At 43.5% G+C, this 24,271-nt stretch overlaps 1 long non-coding RNA gene across 4 annotated transcripts in view; it reads right to left on the bottom strand.

Annotated features, from left to right (window-relative positions):
• The window catches only part of LOC307185334, a 3,778,167-nt gene that overhangs the window by 3,706,779 nt on the left and 47,117 nt on the right, over positions 1-24,271 (bottom strand). The gene's annotated exons all lie outside the window — the stretch shown is intronic.

The raw sequence follows: 24,271 nt of genomic DNA, 5'->3' as shown, positions 1-24,271 counted from the left end.
CGTTTACAGTACAAGTTCAACATCGCAGAAAGTGAAAAATGGATAAAGAAGTTGTGGTATTTACTTACAAAGCAATATCACTCAGCAATGAAATGTGTGTCATCAGGCCCTTAGCAGCACAATGAGTGGATTCAGGTATGATGATTCTAACTGAAATAAGTCACACAGAAAAAGAAAAACCATAAGATATCAGTAATACACGGAATGTAAACTTGGCTACACAGGAACTGAATTACAGAACAGAACAGGGTCTCAAATTTAGAAAACCAACTTATGCTTGCTTAAGGGTAAAGGTGAGATGGGGTGCTTCATAAAACCAGAGATTGAAATGACCACAGATAAAGTTCCTTAAGCCAAATATGGAATAGACAAGAGCTACTCCTTGCTCAACGAAATGGACTCAACACCACATATTAAAAGCCTAAGAATGTACCTGACTAGTAAGTATCTTAAAACCTATGGATTGCTATGTCTCTGAAAGAGAATCAAGCATGTGTACAGGGGCATAAACGCAGCAGTGATAGGATTGGAGCGGTTCGGTGAGCAAATGAACACCCTTTGAAGTCATATTGCATGGTACCCATTACACGGGTCTCAACTCTCCAGGTTTAAGGTATTCTTCCTTCAGCTAAAACATGCATGTGGAACCCAAGTATGATCAACAATGTGAATGGGAGACGTGTTCAAATATGTCTCAGTTTTCCTCCCCTGGTACTCGGGTGCAACATTCCAGACGCTTTACTAACACTCTCCCCACTTGGAGAGTCAGCGCCTTTAAACTCCTGTTTGGCCCAATTTGCAATTTCTGCGGAAGATGAACAGGAATAGCGAGAACCAATGAGAGACTAGCTGGAGGTGTCTGGACGGGCAAATTTAACTCTCATTTCCCACCAGGAAGAGGAAATAACCAAAGGCTCAGCGTGCCGTGCCGGAACCACATTAGGGCCTCAAGCCATCCTGCGGTGTTGCGGCCAGGTCACAAGAAAGCGAGTTGAAGAAAGGAGCTCAGGGGCACTGTAATTCACAAACCTGCAGAGTTATAAATGACAGCTATCGTCCAAAAATAGACTGAAGTAAGGCTGCCAAGAGGACTTGAAAGCGGGGCAGAATTGCAGGAAACCGATTTCAGGAGGTAGACTGGAATTGCATTGAAAGCATAGGAAAAGAGGCAGAACGTCCACAATGATGCACTTGGCCAAAAAGGGTGTATGCGTTTTTTCCTGAATATATACAGGAAAAAACGCATACGCCCTTTTTGGCCAACCAAGCAAACTTGCAAAGGAAATCTGCACTACAATGAAGTCTCACTTCCCCCCGGTCAAAAGGGCCATCTGAAAAAAGTGTAAAATCCAGAAAGGCAGGACAGGCCATGGAGAACTGGGAGCCTTGTTATGCTGATGGGCGGGATGTAAATTGCCAACAGACACCCGGGAGAAGTGTATGGTGTTTCCTGAAACATCTAAAAAACAAAGCAACAGAGCCTAGGGCACTTCCACTTATGGTCCTATAGCTTAGGGAAATTAAAATCAAAAAGACACAGCCACCCCAAAGTTTGGGACGGCTCTGTTTACAAGAACCTCGTTTACCGTACAAGTTCAATATCACAGAAAGTGAAAAATGGATAAAGAACATGTGGTACTCACGTACAATGCAGTATCACTCAGCAATGAAATCTATGTCATCAGGCCCGTAGCAGCATCATGAGTGGATTCAGGTACGATGATTCTAACTGAAATAAGTCACACAGAAAAAGAAACATCATAAGATATCACTAATACACGGAATGTAAACTTGGCTACACAGGAACTGAATTACAGAACAGAACAGGTTCTCAAATTTAGAAAACCAACTTATGCTTGCTTAAGGGGAAAGGTGAGTTGGGGTGCTGCATAAAACCAGAGATTGAAATGAGCACAGATAAAGTTCCTTAAGCCAAATATGGAATAGACAAGAGCTACTCCTTGCTCAACGAAATGGACTCAACACCCCATATTAAACGCCTAAGAATGTACCTGACTAGTAAGTATCTTAAAACCTATGGATTGCTATGTCTCCGAAAGAGAATCAAGCATGTGTACAGGGGCATAAACGCAGCAGTGATAGGATTGGAGAGGTTCGTGAGCAAATGAAGACCCTTTGAAGTCATATTGCATGGTACCCATTCCAAGGGTTTCAACTACCCAGGTTTAGGTATTCTTCCTTCAGCTAAAACATGCATGTGGAACCTAGAGTATGATCAACCATGTGATCGGGAGACGTGTTCAAATATGTCCCAGTTTTCGTACCCTGGTACTCGGGTGCAACATTCCAGACGCTTTACTAACACTCTCTCGACTTGGAGAGTCAGTCCCTTTAACCTCCTGTTTGGCCCAGTTTGCAATTTCTGCGGAAGATGAACAGGAATAGCGAGAACCAATGAGAGGCTAGCTGGAGGTGTCTAGACGGGCAAATATAACTCTCATTTCCCACCAGGAAGAGGAATTAACCAAAGGCTCAGCGTGCCGTGCCGTAACCAGATTAGGGCCTGAAGCCATCCTGCGGTGTTGCGGCCAGCTCAAAAGAAAGCGAGTTGAAGAAAGGAGCTCAGGGGCACTGTAATTCACAAACCTGCAAAGTTATAAATGACAGCTATCGTCCAAAAATAGACTGAAGTAAGGCTGCCAAGAGGACTTGAAAGCGGGGCAGAATTGCAGGAAACTGATTTCAGGAGGTAGACTGGAATTGCATTGAAAGCATAGGAAAAGAGGCAGAACGTCCACAGTGATGCACTTGGCCAAAAAGGGCGTATGCGTTTTTTCCTGAATATATTCAGGAAAAAACGCATACGCCCTTTTTGGCCAACCAAGCAAGCTTGCAAAGGAAATCTGCACTACAATGAAGTCTCACTTCCCCCCGGTCAAAAGGGCCATCTGAAAAAATTGTAAAATCCAGAAAGGCAGGACAGGCCATGGAGAACTGGGAGCCTTGTTATGCTGATGGGCGGGATGTAAATTACCAACAGACACTCAGGAGAAGTGTATGGTGTTTCCTGAAACATGTAAAAAACAAAGCAACAGAGCCTAGGGCACTGCCACTTATGGTCCTATAGCTTAGGGAAATTAAAATCAAAAAGACACAGCCACCCCAAAGTTTGGGACGCCTCTGTTTACAAGAACCTCGTTTACAGTACAAGTTCAACATCGCAGAAAGTGAAAAATGGATAAAGAAGTTGTGGTATTCACTTACAAAGCCATATCACTCAGCAATGAAATCTATGTCATCAGGCCCTTAGCAGCACAATGAGTGGATTCAGGTATGATGATTCTAACTGAAATAAGTCACACAGAAAAAGAAACATCATAAGATATCAGTAATACACGGAATGTAAACTTGGCTACACAGGAACTGAATTACAGAACAGAACAGGGTCTCAAATTTAGAAAACCAACTTATGCTTGCTTAAGGGGAAAGGTGAGTTGGGGTGCTGCATAAAACCAGAGATTGAAATGAGCACAGATAAAGTTCCTTAAGCCAAATATGGAATAGACAAGAGCTACTCCTTGCTCAACAAAATGGACTCAACACCGCATATTAAACGCCTAAGAATGTACCTGACTAGTAAGTATCTTAAAACCTATGGATTGCTATGTCTCCGAAAGAGAATCAAGCATGTGTACAGGGGCATAAACGCAGCAGTGATAGGAGTGGAGAGGTTCGGTGAGTAAATGAAGACCCTTTGAAGTCATATTGCATGGTACCCATTCCACGGGTCTCAACTCTCCAGGTTTAAGGTATTCTTCCTTCAGCTAAAACATGCATGTGGAACCTAGAGTATGATCAACCATGTGATCGGGAGACGTGTTCAAATATGTCTCAGTTTTTGTACCCTGGTACTCGGGTGCAACATTCCAGACGCTTTACTAACACTCTCCCGACTTGGAGAGTCAGTCCCTTTAACCTCCTGTTTGGCCCAGTTTGCAATTTCTGCGGAAGATGAACAGGAATAGCGAGAATCAATGAGAGACTAGCTGGAGGTGTCCTGACGGGCAAATTTAACTCTCATTTCCCACCAGGAAGAGGAATTAACCAAAGGCTCAGCGTGCCGTGCCGGAACCAGATTAGGGCCTGAAGCCATCCTGCGGTGTTGCGGCCAGGTCAAAAGAAAGCGAGTTGAAGAAAGGAGCTCAGGGGCACTGTAATTCACAAACCTGCAGAGTTATAAATGACAGCTATCGTCCAAAAATATACTGAAGTAAGGCTGCCAAGAGGACTTGAAAGCGGGGCAGAATTGCAGGAAACCGATTTCAGGAGGTAGACTGGAATTGCATTGAAAGCATAGGAAAAGAGGCAGAACGTCCACTATGATGCACTTGGCCAAAAAGGGCGTATGCGTTTTTTCCTGAATATATTCAGGAAAAAACGCATACGCCCTTTTTGGCCAACCAAGCAAACTTGCAAAGGAAATCTGCACTACAATGAAGTCTCACTTCCCCCCGGTCAAAAGGGCCATCTGAAAAAAGTGTAAAATCCAGAAAGGCAGGACAGGCCATGGAGAACTGGGAGCCTTGTTATGCTGATGGGCGGGATGTAAATTGCCAACAGACACTCGGGAGAAGTGTATGGTGTTTCCTGAAACATCGAAAAAACAAAGCAACAGAGCCTAGGGCACTTCCACTTATGGTCCTATAGCTTAGGGAAATTAAAATCAAAAAGACACAGCCACCACAAAGTTTGGGACGCCTCTGTTTACAAGAACCTCGTTTACCGTGCAAGTTCAATATCACAGAAAGTGAAAAATGGATAAAGAACTTGTGGTACTTACGTACAATGCAGTATCACTCAGCAATGAAATCTATGTCATCAGGCCCGTAGCAGCATAATGAGTGGATTCAGGTACGATGATTCTAACTGAAATAAGTCACACAGAAAAAGAAACATCATAAGATATCAGTAATACACGGAATGTAAACTTGGCTACACAGGAACTGAATTACAGAACAGAACAGGGTCTCAAATTTAGAAAACCAACTTATGCTTGCTTAAGGGGAAAGGTGAGTTGGGGTGCTGCATAAAACCAGAGATTGAAATGAGCACAGATAAAGTTCCTTAAGCCAAATATGGAATAGACAAGAGCTACTCCTTGCTCAACGAAATGGACTCAACACCCCATATTAAACGCCTAAGAATGTACCTGACTAGTAAGTATCTTAAAACCTATGGATTGCTATGTCTCCAAAAGAGAATAAAGCGTGTGTACAGGGGCATAAACGCAGCAGTGATAGGATTGGAGAGGTTCGGTGAGCAAATGAAGACCCTTTGAAGTCATATTGCATGGTACCCATTCCACGGGTTTCAACTACCCAGGTTTAAGGTATTCTTCCTTCAGTTAAAACATGCATGTGGAACCTAGAGTATGATCAACCAAGTGATCGGGAGACATGTTTAACTTAATATGTCTCAGTTTTCGTACCCTGGTACTCGGGTGCAACATTCCAGACGCTTTACTAACACTCTCCCGACTTGGAGAGTCAGTCCCTTTAACCTCCTGTTTGGCCCAGTTTGCAATTTCTGCGGAAGATGAACAGGAATAGCGAGAACCAATGAGAGACTAGCTGGAGGTGTCTGGACGGGCAAATTTAACTCTCATTTCCCACCAGGAAGAGGAATTAACCAAAGGCTCAGCGTGCCGTGCCGGAACCAGATTAGGGCCTGAAGCCATCCTGCGGTGTTGCGGCCAGGTCACAAGAAAGCGAGTTGAAGAAAGGAGCTCAGGGTCACTGTAATTCACAAACCTGCAGAGTTATAAATGACAGCTATCGTCCAAAAATATACTGAAGTAAGGCTGCCAAGAGGACTTGAATGCGGGGCAGAATTGCAGGAAACCTATTTCAGGAGGTAGACTGGAATTGCATTGAAAGCATAGGAAAAGACGCAGAACGTCCACAATGATGCACTTGGCCAAAAAGTGCGTATGCGTTTTTTCCTGAATATAGTCAGGAAAAAACGCATACGCCCTTTTTGGCCAACCAAGCAAGCTTGCAAAGGAAATCTGCACTACAATGAAGTCTCACTTTCCCCTGGTCAAAAGGGCCATCTGAAAAAAGTGTAAAATCCATAAAGGCACGACAGGCCATGGAGAAGTGGGAGCCTTCTTATGTTGATGGGCGGGATGTACATTGCCAACAGCCACTCTGGAGAAGTGTATGGTGTTTCCTGAAACATCTAAAAAACAAAGCAACAGAGCCTAGGGCACTTCCACTTATGGTCCTATAGTTTAGGGAAATTAACATCAAAAAGACACAGCCACCCCAAAGTTTGGGATGGCTCTGTTTACAAGAACGTCATATACGGTACAAGTTCAATATCGCAGAAAGTGAAAAATGGATAAAGAAGTTGTGGTACTTACGTACAATGCAATATCACTCAGCAATGAAATCTATGTCATCAGGCCCGTAGCAGCATAATGAGTGGATTAAGTACGATGAATCTAACTGAAATAAGTCACACAGAAAAAGAAACATCATAAGATATCACTAATACACGGAATGTAAACTTGGCTACACAGGAACTGAATTCCAAAACAGAACAGGGTCTCAAATTTAGAAAACCAACTTATGCTTGCTTAAGGGGAAAGGTGAGTTGGGGTGCTGCATAAAACCAGAGATTGAAATGAGCACAGATAAAGTTCTATAAGCCAAATATGGAATAGACAAGAGCTACTCCTTGCTCAACGAAATGGACTCAACACCCCATATTCAACGCCTAGGAATATACCTGACTAGTAAGAATCATAAAAGTTATGGATTTATATATCTCTGTAAGAGAATCAAGAGTGTGTACAGCGGCATTAAAGCAGTGAAAATCAGCTAAATCCCATATTAAAAATAAATTTCTTAAACAAAACACAATGACAGTGATATAGAGAGCAATACTTAAGTAATTCATTCAAGGCTTCTGATGCAACCTGCATTTACCATATCTACCCCCAGAGCTGGGTGACACATAAGGCTGGACACTTGGGGCTCATAAGATTGGTGAGGTTCGGTGAGAAAATGCAGACCCTTTGAAGTCATATTACATGGTACCCATTACACGGGTTTCAACTACCCAGGTTTTAGGTATTCTTCCTTCAGCTAAAACATGCATGTGGAACCCAGAGTATGATCAACCATGTGATCGGGAGACGTGTTCAAATATGTCTCAGTTTTCCTCCCCTGGTACTCGGGTGCAACATTCCAGACGCTTTACTAACACTCTCCCCACTTGGAGAGTCAGCGCCTTTAACCTCCTGTTTGGCACAGTTTGCAATTTCTGCGGAAGATGAACAGGAATAGCGAGAACCAATGAGAGGCTAGCTGGAGGTGTCTGGACGGGCAAATTTAACTCTCATTTCCCACCAGGAGGAGGAAATAACCAAAGGCTCAGCGTGCCGTGCCAGAACCAGATTAGGGCCTGAAGCCATCCTGCGGTGTTGCGGCCAGGTCACAAGAAAGCGAGTTGAAGAAAGGAGTTCAGGGGCACTGTAATTCACAAACCTGCAGAGTTATAAATGACAGCTATCGTCCAAAAATAGACTGAAGTAAGGCTGCCAAGAGGACTTGAAAGCGGGGCAGAATTGCAGGAAACCGATTTCAGGAGGTAGACTGAAATTGCATTGAAAACATAGGAAAAGAGGCAGAACGTCCACAATGATGCACTTGGCCAAAAAGGGTGTATGCGTTTTTTCCTGAATATATTCAGGAAAAAACGCATACGCCCTTTTTGGCCAACCAAGCAAGCTTGCAAAGGAAATCTGCACTACAATGAAGTCTCACTTCCCCCCGGTCAAAAGGGCCATCTGAAAAAAGTGTAAAATCCAGAAAGGCAGGACAGGCCATGGAGAACTGGGAGCCTTGTTATGCTGATGGGCGGGATGTAAATTGCCAACAACCACTCGGGAGAAGTGTATGGTGTTTCCTGAAACATCTAAAAAGCAAAGCAACAGAACCTAGGGCACTTCCACTTATGGTCCTATAGCTTAGGGAAATTAAAATCAAAAAGACACAGCCACCCGAAAATTTGGAACGGCTCTGTTTACAAGAACCTCGTTTACAGTACAAGTTCAACATCGCAGAAAGTGAAAAATGGATAAAGAAGTTGTGGTATTCACTTACAAAGCAATATCACTCAGCAATGAAATCTATGTCATCAGGCCCTTAGCAGCACAATGAGTGGATTCAGGTATGATGATTCTAACTGAAATAAGTCACACAGAAAAAGAAACATCATAAGATATCAGTAATACACGGAATGGAAACTTGGCTACACAGGAACTGAATTACAGAACAGAACAGGGTCTCAAATTTAGAAAACCAACTTATGCTTGCTTAAGGGTAAAGGTGAGTTAGGGTGCTGCATAAAACCAGAGATTGAAATGAGCACAGATAAAGTTCCTTAAGCCAAATATGGAATAGACAAGAGCTACTCCTTGCTCAATGAAATGGACTCAACACCGCATATTAAACACCTAAGAATGTACCTGACTAGTAAGTATCTTAAAACCTATGGATTGCTATGTCTCCGAAAGAGAATCAAGCATGTGTACAGGGGCATAAACGCAGCAGTGATAGGATTGGAGAGGTTCGGTGAGCAAATGAAGACCCTTTGAAGTCATATTGCATGGTACCCATTCCACGGGTTTCAACTACCCAGGTTTAAGGTATTCTTCCTTCAGCTAAAACATGCATGTGGAACCTAGAGTATGATCAACCATTTGATCGGGAGACGTGTTCAAATATGTCTCAGTTTTCGTACCCTGGTACTCGGGTGCAACATTCCAGACGCTTTACTAACACTCTCCCCACTTGGAGAGTCAGCGCCTTTAACCTCCTGTTTGGCACAGTTTGCAATTTCTGCGGAAGATGAACAGGAATAGCGAGAACCAATGAGAGACTAGCTGGAGGTGTCTGGACGGGCAAATTTAACTCTCATTTCCCACCAGGAAGAGGAATTAACCAAAGGCTCAGCGTGCCGTGCCAGAACCAGATTAGGGCCTGAAGCCATCCTGCGGTGTTGCGGCCAGGTCACAAGAAAGCGAGTTGAAGAAAGGAGCTCAGGGGCACTGTAATTCACAAACCTGCAGAGTTATAAATGACAGCTATCGTCCAAAAATAGACTGAAGTAAGGCTGCCAAGAGGACTTGAAAGCGAGGCAGAATTGCAGGAAACCGATTTCAGGAGGTAGACTGGAATTGCATTGAAAGCATAGGAAAAGAGGCAGAACGTCCACAATGATGCACTTGGCCAAAAAGGGCGTATGCGTTTTTTCCTGAATATATTCAGGAAAAAACGCATACGCCCTTTTTGGCCAACCAAACAAACTTGCAAAGGAAATCTGCACTACAATGAAGTCTCACTTCCCCCCGGTCAAAAGGGCCATCTGAAAAAAGTGTAAAATCCAGAAAGGCAGGACAGGCCATGGAGAACTGGGAGCCTTGTTATGCTGATGGGCGGGATGTAAATTGCCAACAGACACTTGGGAGAAGTGTATGGTGTTTCCTGAAACATCTAAAAAACAAAGCAACAGAGCCTAGGGCACTTCCACTTATGGTCCTATAGCTTAGGGAAATTAAAATCAAAAAGACAGAGCCACCCCAAAGTTTGGGACGCCTCTGTTTACAAGAACCTCGTTTACCGTACAAGTTCAATATCACAGAAAGTGAAAAATGGATAAAGAACTTGTGGTACTTACGTACAATGCAGTATCACTCAGCAATGAAATCTGTGTCATCAGGCCCTTAGCAGCACAATGAGTGGATTCAGGTACGATCATTCTAACTGAAATAAGTCACACAGAAAAAGAAACATCATAAGATATCACTAATACACGGAATGTAAACTTGGCTACACAGGAACTGCATTCCAAAACAGAACAGGGTCTCAAATTTAGAAAACCAACTTATGCTTGCTTAAGGGGAAAGGTGAGTTGGGTTGCTGCATAAAACCAGAGATTGAAATGAGCACAGATAAAGTTCCTTAAGCCAAATATGGAATAGACAAGAGCTACTCCTTGCTCAACGAAATGGACTCAACACCGCATATTAAACACCTAAGAATGTACCTGACTAGTAAGTATCTTAAAACCTATAGATTGCTATGTCTCCGAAAGAGAATCAAGCATGTGTACAGGGGCATAAACGCAGCAGTGATAGGATTGGAGAGGTTCGGTGAGCAAATGAAGACCCTTTGAAGTCATATTGCATGGTACCCATTCCACGGGTTTCAACTACCCAGTTTTAAGGTATTCTACCTTCAGCTAAAACATGCATGTGGAACCTAGAGTATGATCAACCATGTGATCAGGAGACGTGTTCAAATATGTCTCCGTTTTCGTACCCTGGTACTCGGGTGCAACATTCCAGACGCTTTACTAACACTCTCCCGACTTGGAGAGTCAGTCCCTTTAACCTCCTGTTTGGCCCAGTTTGCAATTTCTGCGGAAGATGAACAGGAATAGCGAGAACCAATGAGAGGCTAGCTGGAGGTGTCTAGACGGGCAAATTTAACTCTCATTTCCCACCAGGAAGAGGAATTAACCAAAGGCTCAGCGTGCCGTGCCGGAACAAGATTAGGGCCTGAAGCCATCCTGCGGTGTTGCGGCCAGGTCACAAGAAAGCGAGTTGAAGAAAGGAGCTCAGGGGCACTGTAATTCACAAACCTGCAGAGTTATAAATGACAGCTATCGTCCAAAAATAGACTGAAGTAAGGCTGCCAAGAGGACTTGAAAGCGGGGCAGAATTGCAGGAAACCGATTTCCGGAGGTAGAATGGAATTGAATTGAAAGCATAGGAAAAGAGGCAGAACGTCCACAATGATGCACTTGGCCAAAAAGGGCGTATGCGTTTTTTCCTGAATATATTCAGGAAAAAAACGCATACGCCCTTTTTGGCCAACCAAGCAAGCTTGCAAAGGAAATCTGCACTACAATGAAGTCTCACTTCCCCCCGGTCAAAAGGGCCATCTGAAAAAAGTGTAAAATCCAGAAAGGCAGGACAGGCCATGGAGAACTGGGAGCCTTGTTATGCTGATGGGCGGGATGTAAATTGCCAACAACCACTCGGGAGAAGTGTATGGTGTTTCCTGAAACATCTAAAAAACAAAGCAACAGAGCCTAGGGCACTTCCACTTATGGTCCTATAGCTTAGGGAAATTAAAATCAGAAAGACACAGCCACCCCAAATTTTCTAACGGCTCTGTTTACAAGAACCTCGTTTACAGTACAAGTTCAACATCACAGAAAGTGAAAAATGGATAAAGAAGTTGTGGTATTTACTTACAAAACAATATCACTCAGCAATGAAATCTGTGTCATCAGGCCCTTAGCAGCACAATGAGTGGATTCAGGTATGATGATTCTAACTGAAATAAGTCACACAGAAAAAGAAACATCATAAGATATCAGTAATACACAGAATGGAAACTTGGCTACACAGGAACTGAATTACAGAACAGAACAGGGTCTCAAATTTAGAAAACCAACTTATTCTTGTTTAAGGGTAAAGGTGAGTTGGGGTGCTGCATAAAACCAGAGATTGAAATGAGCACAGATAAAGTTCCTTAAGCCAAATATGGAATAGACAAGAGCTACTCCTTGCTCAACGAAATGGACTCAACACCGCATATTAAACGCCTAAGAATGTACCTGACTAGTAAGTATCTTAAAACCTATGAATTGCTATGTCTCCGAAAGAGAATCAAGCATGTGTACAGGGGCATAAACGCAGCAGTGATAGGATTGGAGAGGTTCGGTGAGCAAATGAAGACGCTTTGAAGTCATATTGCATGGTACCTTTACACGGGTCTTAACTCTCCAGGTTTAAGGTATTCTTCCTTCAGCGAAAACATGCATGTGGAACCCAAGTATGATCAACCATGTGAACGGGAGACGTGTTCAAATCTGTCTCAGTTTTCCTCCCCTGGTACTCGGGTGCAACATTCCAGACGCTTTACTAACACTCTCCCCACTTGGAGAGTCAGCGCCTTTAAACTCCTGTTTGGCCCAGTTTGCAATTTCTGCGGAAGATGAACAGGAATAGTGAGAACCAATGAGAGACTAGCTGGAGGTGTCTGGACGGGCAAATTTCACTCTCATTTCCCACCAGGAAGAGGAAATAACCAAAGGCTCAGCGTGCCGTGCCGGAACCAGATTAGGGCCTGAAGCCATCCTGCGGTGTTGCGGCCAGGTCACAAGAAAGCAAGTTGAAGAAAGGAGTTCAGAGGCACTGTAATTCACAAACCTGCAGAGTTATAAATGACAGCTATCGTCCAAGAATAGACTGAAGTAAGGCTGCCAAGAGGACTTGAAAGCGGGGCAGAATTGCAGGAAACCGATTTCAGGAGGTAGACTGGAATTGCATTGAAAGCATAGGAAAAGAGGCAGAACGTCCACAATGATGCACTTCGCCAAAAGGGCGTATGCGTTTTTTCCTGAATATATTCAGGAAAAAACGCATACGCCCTTTTTGGCCAACCAAGCAAGCTTGCAAAGGAAATCTGCACTACAATGAAGTCTCACTTCCCCCCGGTCAAAAGGGCCATCTGAAAAAAGTGTAAAATCCAGAAAGGCAGGACAGGCCATGGAGAACTGGGAGCCTTGTTATGCTGATGGGCAGGATGTAAATTGCCAACAGACACTCGGGAGAAGTGTATGGTGTTTCCTGAAACATCTAAAAAACAAAGCAACAGAACCTAGGGCACTTCCACTTATGGTCCTATAGCTTAGGGAAATTAAAATCAAAAAGACACAGCCACCCCAATGTTTGGGACGCCTCCGTTTACAAGAACCTCGTTTGCCGTACAAGTTCAATATCACAGAAAGTGAAAAATGGATAAAGAACTTGTTGTACTTACGTACAATGCAGTATCACTCAGCAATGAAATCTATGTCATCAGGCCCGTAGCAGCATAATGAGTGGATTCAGGTACGATGATTCTAACTGAAATAAGTCACACAGAAAAAGAAACATCATAAGATATCACTAATACACGGAATGTAAACTTGGCTACACAGGAACTGCATTCCAAAACAGAACAGTGTCTCAAATTTAGAAAACCAACTTATGCTTGCTTAAGGGGAAAGGTGAGTTGGGGTGCTGCATAAAACCAGAGATTGAAATGAGCACAGATAAAGTTCCTTAAGCCAAATATGGAATAGACAAGAGCTACTCCTTGCTCAACGAAATGCACTCAAAACCCCATATTATACGCCTAAGAATGTACCTGACTAGTAAGTATCTTAAAACCTATGGATTGCTATGTCTCCGAAAGAGAATCAAGCATGTGTACAGGGGCATAAACGCAGCAGTGATAGGATTGGAGAGGTTCGGTGAGCAAATGAAGACCCTTTGAAGACATATTGCATGGTACCCATTCCACGGGTTTCAACTACCCAGGTTTTAGGTATTCTTCCTTCAGCTAAAACATGCATGTGGAACCCAGAGTATGATCAACCATGTGATCGGGAGACGTGTTCAAATATGTCTCAGTTTTCCACCCCTGGTACTCGGGTGCAACATTCCAGACGCTTTACTCACACTCTCCCCACTTGGAGAGTCAGCGCCTTTAACCTCCTGTTTGGCACAGTTTGCAATTTCTGCGGAAGATGAACAGGAATAGGGAGAACCAATGAGAGACTAGCTGGAGGTGTCTGGACGGGCAAATTTAACTCTCATTTCCCACCAGGAAGAGGAAATAACCAAAGGCTCAGCGTGCCGTGCCGTAAACAGATTAGGGCCTGAAGCCATCCTGCGGTGTTGTGGCCAGCTGAAAAGAAAGCGAGTTGAAGAAAGGAGCTCAGGGGCACTGTAATTCACCAACATGCAGAGTTATAAATGACAGCTATCGTCCAAAAATATAATGAAGTAAGGCTGCCAAGAGGACTTGAAAGCGGGGCAGAATTGCAGGAAACCGATTTCAGGAGGTAGACTGGAATTGCATTGAAAGCGTAGGAAAAGAGGCAGAACGTCCAGAATGATGCACTTGGCCAAAAAGGCCGTATGCGTTTTTTCCTGAATATATTCAGGAAAAAACGCATACGCCCTTTTTGGCCAACCAAGCAAGCTTGCAAAGGAAATCTGCACTACAATGAAGTCTCACTTCCCCCCAGTCACAAGGGCCATCTGAAAAAAGTGTAAAATCCAGAAAGGCAGGACAGGCCATGGATAACTGGGAGCCTTGTTATGCTGAAGGGCGGGATGTAAATTGCCAACAGACACTTGGGAGAAGTGTATGGTGTTTCCTGAAACATCTAAAAAACAAAGCAACAGAGCCTAGGGCACTGACACTTATGGTCCTATAGCTTAGGGAAATTAAAATCAAAAAGACACAGCCACCCCAAAGTTTGGAACGCCTCTGTTTACAAGAACCTCGTTTACAGTACAAGTTCAACATCGCAGAAAGTGAAAAATGGATAAAGAAGTTGTGGTATTCACTTACAAAGCAATACCACTCAGCAATGAAATCTATGTCATCAGGCCCTTAGCAGCACAATGAGTGGATTCAGGTATGATGATTCTAACTGAAATAAGTCACACAGAAAAAGAAACATCATAACATATCAGTAATACACGGAATGGAAACTTGGCTACACAGGAACTGAATTACAGAACAGAACAGGGTCTCAAATTTAGAAAACCAACTTATGCTTGCTTAAGGGGAAAGGTGAGTTGGGGTGCTGCATAAAACCAGAGATTGAAATGAGCACAGATAAAGTTCCTTAAGCCAAATATGGAATAGACAAGAGCTACTCCTTGCTCAACGAAATGGACTCAACACCGCATATTAAACGCCTAAGAATGTACCTGACTAGTAAGTATCTTAAAACCTATGGATTGCTATGTCTCCGAAAGAGAATCAAGCATGTGTACAGGGGCATAAACGCAGCAGTGATAGTTAGGAGAGGTTCGGTGAGCAAATGAAGACCCTTTGAAGTCATATTGCATGGTACCCATTCCACGGGTTTCAACTACCCAGGTTTAAGGTATTCTTCCTTCAGCTAAAACATGCATGTGGAACCTAGAGTATGATCAACCATGTGAACGGGAGACGTGTTCAAATATGTCTCAGTTTTCGTACCCTGGTACTCGGGTGCAACATTCCAGACGCTTTACTAACACTCTCCCGACTTGGAGAGTCAGTCCCTTTAAACTCCTGTTTGGCCCAGTTTGCAATTTCTGCGGAAGATGAACAGGAATAGCGAGAACCAATGAGAGGCTAGCTGGAGGTGTCTGGACGGGCAAATTTAACTCTCATTTCCCACCAGGAAGAGGAATTAACCAAAGGCTCAGCGTGCCGTGCCGGAACCAGATTAGGGCCTGAAGCCATCCTGCGGTGTTGCGGCCAGCTCAAAAGAAAGTGAGTTGAAGAAAGGAGCTCAGGGGCACTGTAATTCACAAACCTGCAGAGTTATAAATGACAGCTATCGTCCAAAAATATACTGAAGTAAGGTTGCCAAGAGGACTTGAAAGCGGGGCAGAATTGCAGGAAACCGATTTCAGGAGGTAGACTGGAATTGCATTGAAAGCATAGGGAAAGAGGCAGAACGTCCACAATGATGCACTTGGCCAAAAAGGTCGTATGCGTTTTTTCCTGAATATATTCAGGAAAAAACGCATACGCCCTTTTTGGCCAACCAAGCAAGCTTGCAAAGGAAATCTGCACTACAATGAAGTCTCACTTCCCCCCGGTCAAAAGGGCCATCTGAAAAAAGTGTAAAATCCAGAAAGGCAGGACAGGCCATGGAGAACTGGGAGCCTTGTTATGCTGATGGGCGGGATGTTAATTGCCAACAACCACTCGGGAGAAGTGTATGGTGTTTCCTGAAACATCTAAAAAACAAAGCAACAGAGCCTAGGGCACTTCCACTTATGGTCCTATAGCTTAGGGAAATTAAAATCAGAAAGACACAGCCACCCCAAAGTTTGGAACGGCTCTGTTTACAAGAACCTCGTTTACAGTACAAGTTCAACATCACAGAAAGTGAAAAATGGATAAAGAAGTTGTGGTATTTACTTACAAAGCAATATCACTCAGCAATGAAATCTGTGTCATCAGGCCCTTAGCAGCACAATGAGTGGATTCAGGTATGATGATTCTAACTGAAATAAGTCACACAGAAAAAGAAACCTCATAAGATATCAGTAATACACGGAATGGAAACTTGGCTACACAGGAACTGAATTACAGAACAGAACAGGGTCTCAAATTTAGAAAACCAACTCATTCTTGTTTAAGGGTAAAGGTGAGTTGGGGTGCTGCATAAAACCAGAGATTGAAATGAGCACAGATAAAGTTCCTTAAGCCAAATATGGAATAGACAAGAGCTACTCCTTGCTCAACGAAATGGACTCAACACCGCATATTAAACGCCTAAGAATGTACCTGACTAGTAAGTATCTTAAAACCTATGGATTGCTATGTCTCCGAAAGAGAATCAAGCATGTGTACAGGGGCATAAACGCAGCAGTGATAGGATTGGAGAGGTTCAGTGAGCAAATGAAGACACTTTGAAGTCATATTGCATGGTACCTTTACACGGGTCTTAACTCTCCAGGTTTAAGGTATTCTTCCTTCAGCGAAAACATGCATGTGGAACCCAAGTATGATCAACCATGTGAACGGGAGACGTGTTCAAATATGTCTCAGTTATCCTCCCCTGGTACTCGGGTGCAACATTCCAGACGCTTTACTAACACTCTCCCCACTTGGAGAGTCACCGCCTTTAAACTCCTGTTTGGCCCAGTTTGCAATTTCTGCTGAAGATGAACAGGAATAGTGAGAACCAATGAGAGACTAGCTGGAGGTGTCTGGACGGGCAAATTTCACTCTCATTTCCCACCAGGAAGAGGAAATAACCAAAGGCTCAGCGTGCCGTGCCGGAACCAGATTAGGACCTGAAGCCATCCTGCGGTGTTGCGGCCAGGTCACAAGAAAGCAAGTTGAAGAAAGGAGCTCAGGGGCACTGTAATTCACAAACCTGCAGAGTTATAAATGACAGCTATCGTCCAAGAATAGACTGAAGTAAGGCTGCCAAGAGGACTTGAAAACGGGGCAGAATTGCAGGAAACCGATTTCAGGAGGTAGACTGGAATTGCATTGAAAGCATAGGAAAAGAGGCAGAACGTCCACAATGATGCACTTGGCCAAAAAGGGCGTATGCGTTTTTTCCTGAATATATTCAGGAAAAAACGCATACGCCCTTTTTGGCCAACCAAGCAAGCTTGCAAAGGAAATCTGCACTACAATGAAGTCTCACTTCCCCCCGGTCAAAAGGGCCATCTGAAAAAAGTGTAAAATACAGAAAGACAACAGGCCATTGAGAACTGGGAGCCTTGTTATGCTGATGGGCAGGATGTAAATTGCCAAGAGAAACTTGGGAGAAGTGTATGGTGTTTCCTGAAACATCTAAAAAACAAAGCAACAGAGCCTAGGGCACTTCCACTTATGGTCTTATAGCTTAGGGAAATTAAAATCAAAAAGACACAGCCACCCCAAAATTTGGAACGGCTCTGTTTACAAGAACCTCATTTACAGTACAAGTTCAACATCACAGAAAGTGAAAAATGGATAAAGAAGTTGTGGTATTCACTTACAAAGCAATATCACTCAGCAATGAAATCTATGTCATCAGGCCCTTAGCAGCACAATGAGTGGATTCAGGTATGATGATTCTAACTGAAATAAGTCACACAGAAAAAGAAACATCATAAGATATCAGTAATACACGGAATGGAAACTTGGCTACACAGGAACTGAATTACAGAACAGAACAGTGTCTCAAATTTAGAAAACCAACTTATGCTTGCTTAATGGTAAAGGTTAGTTGGGGTGCTGCATAAAACCAGAGATTGAAATGAGCACAGGTAAAGTTCCTTAAGACAAATATGGAATAGACAAGAGCTACTCCTTGCTCAATGAAATGGACTCAACACCGCATATTAAACGCCTAAGAATGTACCTGACTAGTAAGTATCTTAAAACCTATGGATTGCTATGTCTCCAAAAGAGAATCAAGCGTGTGTACAGGGGCATAAACGTAGCAGTGATAGGATTGGAGAGGTTCAGTGAGCAAATGAAGACCCTTTGAAGTCATATTGCATGGTACCCATTACACGGGTCTCAACTCTCCAGGTTTAAGGTATTCTTCCTTCAGCTAAAACATGCATGTGGAACCCAAGTATGATCAACCATGTGAACGGGAGACGTGTTCAAATATGTCTCAGTTTTCCTCCCCTGGTACTCGGGTGCAACATTCCAGACGCTTTACTAACACTCTCCCCATTTGGAGAGTCAGCGCCTTTAACCTCCTGTTTGGCCCAGTTTGCAATTTCTGCGGAAGATGAACAGGAATAGCGAGAACCAATGGAGACTAGCTGGAGGTGTCTGGACGGGCAAATTTAACTCTCATTTCCTACCAGGAAGAGGAATTAACCAAAGGCTCAGCGTGCCATGCCGGAACCAGATTAGGGCCTGAAGCCATCCTGCAGTGTTGCGGCCAGCTCACAAGAAAGCGAGTTGAAGAAAGGAGCTCAGGGTCACTGTAATTCACAAACCTGCAGAGTTATAAATGACAGCTATCGTCCAAAAATAGACTGAAGTAACGCTGCCAAGAGGACTTGAAAGCGGGGCAGAATTGCAGGAAACCGATTTCAGGAGGTAGACTGGAATTGCATTGAAAGCATAGGAAAAGAGGCAGAACGTCCACAATGATGCACTTGGCCAAAAAGGGCGTATGCGTTTTTTCCTGAATATATTCAGGAAAAAACGCATACGCACTTTTTGGCCAACCAAGCAAGCTTGCAAAGGAAATCTGCACTACAATGAAGTCTCACTTCCCCCCGGTCAAAAGGGCCATCTGAAAAAAGTGTAAAATCCAGAAAGGCAGGACAGGCCATGGAGAACTGGGAGCCTTGTTATGCTGATGGGCGGGATGTAAATTGCCAACAACCACTCGGGAGAAGTGTATGGTGTTTCCTGAAACATCTAAAAAACAAAGCAACAGAACCTAGGGCACTTCCACTTATGGTCCTATAGCTTAGGGAAATTAAAATCAAAAAGACACAGCCACCCCAAAGTTTGTAACGGCTCTGTTTACAAGAACCTCGTTTACAGTACAAGTTCAACATCGCAGAAAGTGAAAAATGGATAAAGAAGTTGTGGTATTTACTTACAAAGCAATATCACTCAGCAATGAAATCTGTGTCATCAGGCCCTTAGCAGCACAATGAGTGGATTCAGGTATGATGATTCTAACTGAAATAAGTCACACAGAAAAAGAAACATCATAAGATATCAGTAATACACGGAATGTAAACTTGGCTACACAGGAACTGAATTACAGAACAGAACAGGGTCTCAAATTTAGAAAACCAACTTATGCTTGCTTAAGGGTAAAGGTGAGTTGGGGTGCTGCATAAAACCAGAGATTGAAATGAGCACAGATAAAGTTCCTTAAGCCAAATATGGAATAGACAAGAGCTACTCCTTGCTCAACGAAATGGACTCAACACCGCATATTAAACGCCTAAGAATGTACCTGACTAGTAAATATCGTAAAACCTATGGATTGCTATGTCTCCAAAAGAGAATCAAGCATGTGTACAGGGGCATAAACGTAGCAGTGATAGGATTGGAGAGGTTCGGTGAGCAAATGAAGACCCTTTGAAGTCATATTGCATGGTACCCATTACATGGGTCTCAACTCTCCAGGTTTAAGGTATTCTTCCTTCAGCTAAAACATGCATGTGGAATCCAAGTATGATCAACCCTAGGAATGGGAGACGTGTTCAAATATGCCTCAGTTTTCCTCCCCTGGTACTCGGGTGCAACATTCCAGACGCTTTACTAACACTCTCCCTTTTTGGAGAGTCAGCGCCTTTACCCTCCTGTTTGGCCCAGTTTGCAATTTCTGCGGAAGATGAACAGGAATAGGGAGAACCAATGAGAGACTAGCTGGAGGTGTCTGGACGGGCAAATTTAACTCTCATTTCCCACCAGGAAGAGGAAATAACCAAAGGCTCAGCGTGCCGTGCCGGAACCAGATTAGGGCCTGAAGCCATCCTGCGGTGTTGCGGCCAGCTCAAAAGAAAGTGAGTTGAGGAAAGGAGCTCAGGGGTACTGTAATTCACAAACCTGCAGAGTTATAAATGACAGCTATCATCCAAAAATATACTGAAGTAAGGTTGCCAAGAGGACTTGAAAGCGGGGCAGAATTGCAGGAAACTGATTTCAGGAGGTAGACTGGAATTGCATTGAAAGCATAGGAAAAGAGGCAGAACGTCCACAATGATGCACTTGGCCAAAAAGGGCGTATGCGTTTTTCCGGAATATATTCAGGAAAAAACGCATACGCCCTTTTTGGCCAACCAAGCAAGCTTGCAAAGGAAATCTGCACTACAATGTAGTCTCACTTCTCCCCGGTCAAAAGGGCCATCTGAAAAAAGTGTAAAATCCAGAAAGGCAGGACAGGCCCTGGAGAACTGGGAGCCTTCTTATGCTGATGGGCGGGATGTAAATTGCCAACAGACACTGGAGAGAAGTGTATGGTGTTTCCTGAAACATCTAAAAAACAAAGCAACAGAGCCCAGGGCACTTCCACTTATGGTCCTATAGCTTAGGGAAATTAAAATCAAAAAGACACAACTACCCCAAAGTTTGGAACGGCTCTGTTTACAAGAACCTCGTTTACAGTACAAGTTCAACATCGCAGAAAGTGAAAAATGGATAAAGAAGTTGTGGTATTTACTTACAAAGCAATATCACTCAGCAATGAAATCTATGTCATCACGCCCTTAGCAGCACAATGAGTGGATTCAGGTATGATGATTCTAACTGAAATAAGTCACACAGAAAAAGAAACATCATAAGATATCAGTAATACACGGAATGTAAACTTGGCTACACAGGAAATGAATTACAGAACAGAACAGGGTCTCAAATTTAGAAAACAAACTTATGCTTGCTTAAGGGGAAAGGTGAGTTGGGGTGCTGCATAAAACCAGAGATTGAAATGAGCACAGATAAAGTTCCTTAAGCCAAATATGGAATAGACAAGAGCTACTCCTTGCTCAACGAAATGGACTCAACACCCCATATTAAACGCCTAAGAATGTACCTCACTAGTAAGTATCTTAAAACCTATGGATTGCTATGTCTCCAAAAGAGAATCAAGCGTGTGTACAGGAGCATAAACGCAGCAGTGATAGGATTGGAGAGGTTCGGTGAGCAAATGAAGACCCTTTGAAGTCATATTGCATGGTACCCATTACACGGGTCTCAACTCTCTAGGTTTAAGGTATTCTTCCTTCAGCTAAAACATGCATGTGGAACCCATAGTATGATCAACCATGTGAACGGGAGACGTGTTCAAATATGCCTCAGTTTTCCTCCCCTGGTACTCGGGTGCAACATTCCAGACGCTTTACTAACACTCTCCCCACTTGGAGAGTCAGCGCCTTTAACCTCCTGTTTGGCCCAGTTTGCAATTTCTGCAGAAGATGAGCAGGAATAGGGAGAACCAATGAGAGACTAGCTGGAGGTGTCTGGATGGGCAAATTTAACTCTCATTTCCCAACAGGAAGAGGAAATAAGCAAAGGCTCAGCGTGCCGTGCCGGAACCAGATTAGGGCCTGAAGCAATCCTGCGGTGTTGCGGCCAGCTCACAAGAAAGCGAGTTGAAGAAAGGAGCTCAGGGGCACTGTAATTCACAAACCTGCAGAGTTATAAATGACAGCTATCGTCCAAAAATATACTGAAGTAAGGCTGCCAAGAGGACTTGAAAGCGGGGCAGAATTGCAGGAAACCGATTTCAGGAGGTAGACTGGAATTGCATTGAAAGCATAGGAAAAGAGGCAGAACGTCCACAATGATGCACTTGGCCAAAAAGGGCGTATACGTTTTTTCCTGAATATATTCAGGAAAAAACGCATACGCCCTTTTTGGCCAACCAAGCAAACTTGCAAAGGAAATCTGCAGTACAATGAAGTTCTACTGCCCCCCGGTCAAAAGGGCCATATGAAAAAAGTGTAAAATCCAGAAAGGCAGGACAGGCCATGGAGAACTGGGAGCCTTGTTATGCTGATGAGCGGGATGTAAATTGCCAACAGACACTAGGGAGAAGTGTATGGTGTTTCCTGAAACATCTAAAAAACAAAGCAACAGAGCCTAGGGCACTTCCACTTATGGTCCTATAGCTTAGGGAATTTAAAATCAAAAAGACACAGCCACCCCAAAGTTTGGAACGACTCTGTTTACAAGAACCTCGTTTACAGTGCAAGTTCAACATCGCAGAAAGTGAAAAATGGATAAAGAAGTTGTGGTATTTACTTACAAAGCAATATCACTCAGCAATGAAATCTGTGTCATAAGGCCCTTAGCAGCACAATGAGTGGATTCAGGTATGATGATTCTAACTGAAATAAGTCACACAGAAAAAGAAACATCATAAGATATCAGTAATACACGGAATGTAAACTTGGCTACACAGGAAATGAATTACAGAACAGAACAGGGTCTCAAATTTAGAAAACCAACTTATGCTTGCTTAAGGGTAAAGGTGAGTTGGGGTGCTGCATAAAACCAGAGATTGAAATGAGCACAGATAAAGTTCCTTAAGCCAAATATGGAATAGACAAGAGCTACTCCTTGCTCAACGAAATGGACTCAACACCCCATATTAAACGCCTAAGAATGTTCCTGACTAGTAAGTATCTTAAAACCTATGGATTGCTATGTCTCCAAAAGAGAATCAAGCGTGTGTACAGGAGCATAAACGCAGCAGTGATAGGATTGGAGAGGTTCGGTGAGCAAATGAAGACCCTTTGAAGTCATATTGCATGGTACCCATTACACGGGTCTCAACTCTCGAGGTTTAAGGTATTCTTCCTTCAGCTAAAACATGCATGTGGAACCCAGAGTATGATCAACCGTGTGAACGGGAGACGTGTTCAAATATGCCTCAGTTTTCCTCCCCTGGTACTCGGGTGCAACATTCCAGACGCTTTACTAACACTCTCCCCACTTGGAGAGTCAGCGCCTTTAACCTCCTGTTTGGCCCAGTTTGCAATTTCTGCGGAAGATGAACAGGAATAGCGAGAACCAATGAGAGACTAGCTGGAGGTGTCTGGACGGGCAAATTTAACTCTCATTTCCCACCAGGAAGAGGAAATAACCAAAGGCTCAGCGTGCCGTGCCGGAACCAGATTAGGGCCTGAAGCCATCCTGTGGTGTTGTGGCCAGCTCACAAGAAAGCGAGGTGAACAAAGGAGCTCAGGGGCACTGTAATTCACAAACCTGCAGAGTTATAAATGACAGCTATCGTCCAAAAATATACTGAAGTAAGGCTGCCAAGAGGACTTGAAAGCGGGGCAGAATTGCAGGAAACCGATTTCAGGAGGTAGACTGGAATTGCATTGAAAGCATAGGAAAAGACGCAGAACGTCCATAATGATGCACTTGGCCAAAAAGGGCGTATGCGTTTTATCCTGAATATATTCAGGAAAAAACGCATACGCACTTTTTGGCCAACCAAGCAAACTTGCAAAGGAAATCTGCAGTACAATGAAGTCTCACTGCCCCCTGGTCAAAAGGGCCATCTGAAAAAAGTGTAAAATCCAGAAAGGCAGGACAGGCCATGGAGAACTGGGAGCCTTGTTATGCTGATGGGCGGGATGTAAGTTGCCAACAGACACTAGGGAGAAGTGTATGGTGTTTCCTGAAACATCTTAAAAACAAAGCAACAGAGCCTAGGGCACTTCCACTTACGGTCCTATAGCTTAGGGAAATTAAAATCAAAAAGACACAGCCACCCTAAAGTTTGGGACACCTCTGTTTAAAAGAACCTCATTTACCGTGCAAGTTCAATATCGCAGAAAGTGAAAAATGGATAAAGAACTTGTGGTACTTACGTACAATGCAGTATCACTCAGCAATGAAATCTATGTCATCAGGCCCGTAGCAGCATAATGAGTGGATTCAGGTACGATGATTCTAACTGAAATAAGTCACACAGAAAAAGAAACATCATAAGATATCAGTAATACACGGAATGTAAACTTGGCTACACAGGAACTGAATTACAGAACAGAACAGGGTCTCAAATTTAGAAAACCAACTTATGCTTGCTTAAGGGGAAAGGTGAGTTGGGGTGCTGCATAAAACCAGAGATTGAAATGAGCACAGATAAAGTTCCTTAAGCCAAATATGGAATAGACAAGAGCTACTCCTTGCTCAACGAATTGGACTCAACACCCCATATTAAA

This window comes from Stenella coeruleoalba (genome assembly GCF_951394435.1).
Source record: "Stenella coeruleoalba genome assembly, chromosome: 4".
Taxonomy (NCBI): Eukaryota; Metazoa; Chordata; class Mammalia; order Artiodactyla; family Delphinidae; genus Stenella; species Stenella coeruleoalba.
The sequence above is the reverse complement of the archived record's forward strand: the minus strand, read 5'-3'. Positions and strand labels throughout refer to the sequence as shown.